The 6,091-nt window shown below is 52.8% G+C and overlaps 1 pseudogene; it reads right to left on the minus strand.

Moving 5' to 3' along the window:
- LOC108311143 overlaps window positions 1–6,091 on the minus strand; it is a 43,080-nt pseudogene that overhangs the window by 10,046 nt on the left and 26,943 nt on the right.

The following is a 6,091-nucleotide window of genomic DNA, read 5'->3' on the forward strand; positions in this document are numbered from 1 at the left end:
CAACCTCCACCTCTCAGTTTCAAGTCATTCTCCTGCCTCAGCCCCCCGAGTAGCTGGGATCACAGGAATGTACCACCACGCACAGCTAATTTGTTTTTGTTTTTGTTTTTGTTTTTGTTTTAGTAGAGACGGGTTTCTCCACATTGGTCAGGCTGTTCTCGACCTCCTGACCTCAGGTGCTCCGCCCGCCTTGGCATCCGAAAGTGCTGGGATTACAGGCATGAGCCACTGCACCCGGCCTCAGGTAAGTCTTCTTTACTCAGTCACTCAGCTAATTCATTCATAAATTAAATTGCTGTAACTTAGTAATCCCAAATAACCTAAACTTCCACCTGCCATGCAATGCCCTCACCACACACCTTGCCTCGTCAGCTAATTCTTCCCAGGGATTTCCCATCCCTGTAATGCCGTTAAAATGTCTAAACTAGGCCAACAGCTTATAAAACAGCAAGTCAGAGTAAAAACAAAACAGGGCTTAGATCCAACAAATCACAACTGTCACAGAAGAGGCTCGGCCAGGTGCAGTGGCTCACCCCTGTAAACCCAGCATTTTGGGAGGCTGAGGCAGGTGGATCACTTGAGGTCAGGAGTTTGAAACCAGCCTGGCCAACATGGTGAAACCCCGTCTCTATAAAAATACAAAAAACTTAGCTGGGCGTGGTGGCAGGTGCCTGTAATCTCAGCTATTCTGGAGGCTGAGGCAGAATTGCTTGAACCCAGAGGGCGGAGGTTGCAGTGAGTCGAGGTTGTGCCACTGCATTCCAGCCTGGGCAAGAAGAGTGGAACCCTACCTCAAAACAAAGAACAACAAAACATGCTAACAAAATGCTGCGGCAGGGTATGACTTGAGAAGTCATTTCTGAGACGGGGATGGGACCCGGGAGCTGTCCAGCTCCCGAAAATATGCGACAGGAGACAGAAGATTCTCTACACAGCAGGACAATGTGCCTCTCGCTGTTGAGGAGACTGGGGGTGAACAATCAGCTTGGGGCTAAGAAGCCTCTGGGAAAAGGCCCAGACCGCACTGTTGAGCCAGCCCAGGGGCTCACACGCCCCCAAATCCCCACCACCAATGCTGTCCAGAAGGCCTCAGGCCACACCACTGCCAGGTGAGGTTGACGAAATGCTGCCTTCTCACATTGGGTTCTAGCAACTAACATAAAAAATGTAAATAATGTTATCAAAATTAGGATTTTATGTTGTTTCAATTCAAACAGAAATTCAGTTGAGGAATTAATAGCCAGGTGTGGTGGCTCACACCTGTAATCCCAGCGCTTTGGAGACTGAGGTGGGTGGATCACCTGAGGTCAGGAGTTCGAGACCAGCCTGGCCAACATGGTAAAATGGCATCGCTACTAAAAATATGAAAATTAGCTGGGTTTGGTGGCACACGCCTGCAACCCCAGTTGCTTGGGAGGCTGAGGTAGGAGAATCGCTTGAACCCAGGAGGCAGATATTACAGTGAGCCAAGATCACACCACTGCACTCTAGGCTGGGCAACAGGGCAAGACTCCTCAAAAGAAGAAAAAAAAAGGAAAAAGAAGAAATATTGTCTCACTAAAAGTAAAAGTAATGACATTTTGAACTTAGGAAAATTTTCTCAGGCAGAGTTTTCCTTGTGTGACTTAAAATTTTTCAAAATGCAGTCCAGAGAGTGGCATAATGATACCCACATACACAAAACAGATTTAACAGTTACCCATATGTTGCCATGCCTGCTTCATGTTTTTAATTATGAAATATTGTAATTTGCAGATCTCACAAAATTTCACTCCTAAATACTTCAGTATGCACCTATAAAAAAAAAAGTAAGCATGAAAGTGGGGTGTGGTGGTGGGCACTGTCATCCTAGCTACTCAGGAGGCTGAGGCAGGAGCATTGCTTGAGCCTGGGAGGTCGAGGCTGCAGTGAGCAGTGACTGCACCACTGCACTCCAGCCTGGGCCACAGAATGAGACTCTGTGTCTAAAAAACAAAGTATGCACGGTTTCCTACAAAACCAGAATAACATATGGTAGCTGACACATTCAAAAAAATCCTGCATATTATCAAATACTCAGGAGGAGTTTTCTTTTCTTTTCTTTGAGACCTAGTCTCGTTCTGTCACCAGGCCGGAGAGCAGTGGCGCAATCTCAGCTCGCTGCAACCTCTGCCTCCCGGGTTTGAGTGATTCTCCTGCCTCAGCCTCCCGAATAGCTGGGATTACAGGCGTCCACCACCATGCCCGGTTAAGTTTTGCATTTTTAGTAGAGACAGGGTTTCATCATGTTGGCCAGGATGGTCTCGATCCCCTGACCTTGTGATCCACCCGCTGCGGCCTCCCAATGTGCTGGGATTACAGGCGTGAGCCACTGTGCCTGGCCAGGAGGAGGGCTTCAAAAACCAGTTAACCTCAGAAGGTGGGAGAAATGCCAGGCCACGAGGACACAGCCATGGGAAATGATATTTACACGGCTAAGAATCTGAGTTTCCTATGAGAAACAACAGGAAAAAAAATCCTCCTTGTACAAGAGAAAATACTATTTTTTTTTCCATGAAACTATAAGGGTGTGGGCAGTATAAACCCAAAATTACGCATGAGAGCTTCCCCAGAGCTCCGTGTGGGTGGAGAAATGTGTCCTAACTGCCACCCTACCTGCCATCTTGGTACTGGGAAGCTGTGAGAATTTCCGAGCCCGACACCCTGCATTCCGGCTTTTCCTAACAGGTGCAGAGCAGTGCTCCTGGCTCCTGAGAACCCTCTGGGGATGGCTCTGGTCAGTACAGCCCTTTCTTTCTCTGCTCTCAGCCATGAGGTGCGCATGCTCTTTTTGAAGCTCTGAGACTCCCCCAGCAACCGGCCTCAGCCACGTCCTCTCCCTCACTCCAAACTTCCTCCGCTCCTCCGTCTTCACCGCTCGTCCCAACACGGCCACCTGCCCACAGCAGACCACACCAGAGTCCTGTGCACTGCAGCTGCTCCCACAGATTCATGCTCAACCCCCACTGTGGTCCTGGCTTTCAAGACCATTGCACCTGGGAGGAGACGGAGGTGTCAGCTGGTGTCAGGACACTTGAGTTATTCCCATTTGCTCCTGATGCAGGTGACTCTGCCCGTGAGATCTGGCTGGGAACCTCTCTCCCACCCACTGCCAGAGATACATTCTGAGCCCAGACACAGCCTCCTTAGTCCTCGGGCATCACTGCCTGCTGGGGCACCCTAGGATACCTGGGAGGCTTCAGTGTGACTTTTCCAGTCAGGATCCCGTCTGACACCTGCATGGAGGCAAGTCCCTGACGTTCAGCTGGAGTTCCACAGGGTATGGGTCACCTTCCTTCCAGTCTGCCAAGAGCAGGTCTCCACTGTGGCCCCTTGGGTGGGGCTCCCAGGCTGCATTTTTGCCCCCAGGGCTACACCGCCCTTCCCGTAGGCTAAGGCGTGATAGGAACACCCTGCAGGGTGAAGGAATAAGAGAGGTTCCAGGTGCAAAGAAAACATCAGCAGATACTTAAGTTACCCCCTGCACAAAAAAACAAATGTACCCTTTACCCACCTGTTGAAAAAGTAAGCTCTGTGTGTTCTGCCATCACTTCAGGGAAACCAGCCCCTGAATTACCCATTTCAGAAGCGTGGCCCCCAGGTGCACGGGTGGACATGAGCAGAGGGGAGGGGTGTGCTGACCCACCTGACCCTTGACCCCAGCGCCATGCAGGGAGAAACGCAAGGGGTGGGCTTGGCTGCTGCCCTCCACCATTGCAGCAGGTGAGTCTGCCTGACGCCTGAGCTCCACAGAGCCCTCTGACGGGAGAAACACCATCCCAGAAAGGCCATAAGGAACAGAGGCACTGAGACCACTCATCAAACTAATACCCTATTTTACTAAAAACCACATGTACATTACATTTTACAAAACAGCCCCTTCCTTAACCCTATAAAAGAATGGGGATATTGGGGAGCTACAGGAACAGGTCCCCCTCCAAATGCTCAGGGCTACCTAGGCCTCCCCAGAACCCTGGTCCTGTGCAAGGCAGGGGCAGCAGAGCCTGCTCACTGCTCCTATCAGCCCAGGGTTCCTGGAGCCTCTCCACAGCCCTCAGTGCCTACCCAGGGCCAGAGGGACCACCTGGGGGGCCTGCCTCAGCTGGACTCACAGCCACTCCCTGCCTGGGAGGCGTCCAGCCTCAGGAGGAGGAGTGCGGGTACCCATAGTGGCTGTGGTCAGCCTCGCCCAGGGTCACTGTCAGTGACAGGCTGGGCTTCCGTTCCAGCTCCTCCTCCTTTGGGCAGTGCTGTGGGGGTTGGGCTTTGAAGAAGTCTGAGAGGTAGCGGACCTGGCAGAGTGGAGGAAGGTGAGACTGGGCAGGGGCTAGGCAGGCACCAGGGACATGGGCATGAGGAGGGGGAGGAACAGGGTCCCAGGTGGGCAATGAGAGGAAGAGTGCCTATGGGGGGAAGAGAGCCCTCTTAGTGGAAGACCAGTGGAGAGCACTGGGGCGTTGACAGGCCCAGGGAAGGGCTGCGGTGTGCAGGCAGGAGACCCAGGGAAGGAACTGGGGAAAGAAGGTGTCCAGGGAAGGACTGGGTTTGGGGAGAGGGGTCCCAGGGGAGAAATGGGGGGAAGGGAGGGGCCCTCAGAAAGGACTGGGGTTGGGGGAAGAGGTCCCAGGGGACAAATGGGGAGAAGGGAGGGGTCCAGGGAAGAACTGGGGTTGGGGGGTAGGAGTCCCGGGGACAAATGGGGGGAAGGAGGGGTACCAGGGAAGGACCACGATTGGAGGAAGGGGTCCCAGGGGAGGACTCCATGGGACGAGTGTGCAGGGAAGGACCAGGGTTGTGCAGGGAGTGGTCTCTGGACAGCACAGGGGGTGAGTCAGGGTCAGAAGCTCACAGTGAGGCCATCCACCAGCGCCCCCTGCAGGAGGCCAGCAAGGATGTCGCTCCAGTGGTGTTTCTGATCAGACACGCGGGTGTAGCCCACATAGAGGGCAAAGGCCACCAGGAAGAACTGGACCATGGGCCGCAGCAGCCGCGCCCGCTTCCAGCAGAGCCGCGCCTCCACGTAGAGCTGGGACGGGAGAGGACGTCTCAGCCTGTGCCCTGCCAGGCCCTCCCACGCCCACTGCACAGATGGCAACTCTGAGGCCGGGGGCACAGAACCGGCCAGCCCAGGGCCTCCTGTTTTCACAAACAAGTCAGTGAGTGCCCCCATCACCACCACGACCCACCCATTTTACAGCTGGAAAAAATGAGGTCCAGGGAAGGGAGTGAAGGTCGGAGGGTGGGTGGCTCACTCGGCATCTTCCAACCTCCCCTCACCCCTGCCCCTCCCGCAGAAGGGAGGGTTCAACATGGGAGCTGCCGACATTACAGGCCACCAAATCCCAGGAGCAGAGGCTGCTCCCTCTGTCCTTTCCAGTTATCTGATCATGGAATCAGAGTCTCCAGTTGGGGCTGTGGCATGAGACGCCTTATCCATGAAGACTCTGAGGCCTGAACCCAACACCCAGGAGGACGGTAGTGTCCAGCAAGCAGGCAACACCAGTTTCATTTTCACTGCGTTTCTTTTCAGCATTTTCTCCCATCTGTGGAACTGAGGGAAGATTTCTTTTTATATAAATTTGGGATCCTGTGAAGGACATGAATGAAACACAGAAAATAGGAAGCAACAAAAAACTGGCAAAAAAGTCACAATCAACTTTTTTGGAACTAATCAAAAGCTTGCAGGAACCAGAGGAACATTTGATTAACGTAATCCAGTTGAGGCCAGGCGCCATGGCTCACGCCTGTAATCCCTGCACCTTGGGGGGCCGAGGCAGGCGGATCATGAGGTCAGGAGATTGAGACCAGCCTGACCAATATGGTGAAACTCCGTCTCTACTAAAAATATAAAAATTAGCCAGGCGTGGTGCCACATGCCTATAATCCCAGCTACTCAGGAGGCTGAGGCAGGAGAATCGCTTGAAAACCTGGGAGGTGGAGGTTGCGGTGAGCCAAGATCATGCCACTGCCTGCGTGACAGAGTAAGACTCCATCTCAAAAAAATAAATAAATAAATGTATAACCACAGACATAATAGCAAACCTGGAATCCTTTCAAATGGTAACATTGATCA

This window comes from Cebus imitator, unplaced genomic scaffold (genome assembly GCF_001604975.1).
Source record: "Cebus imitator isolate Cc_AM_T3 unplaced genomic scaffold, Cebus_imitator-1.0 Scaffold112, whole genome shotgun sequence".
NCBI classification, from domain to species: Eukaryota; Metazoa; Chordata; class Mammalia; order Primates; family Cebidae; genus Cebus; species Cebus imitator.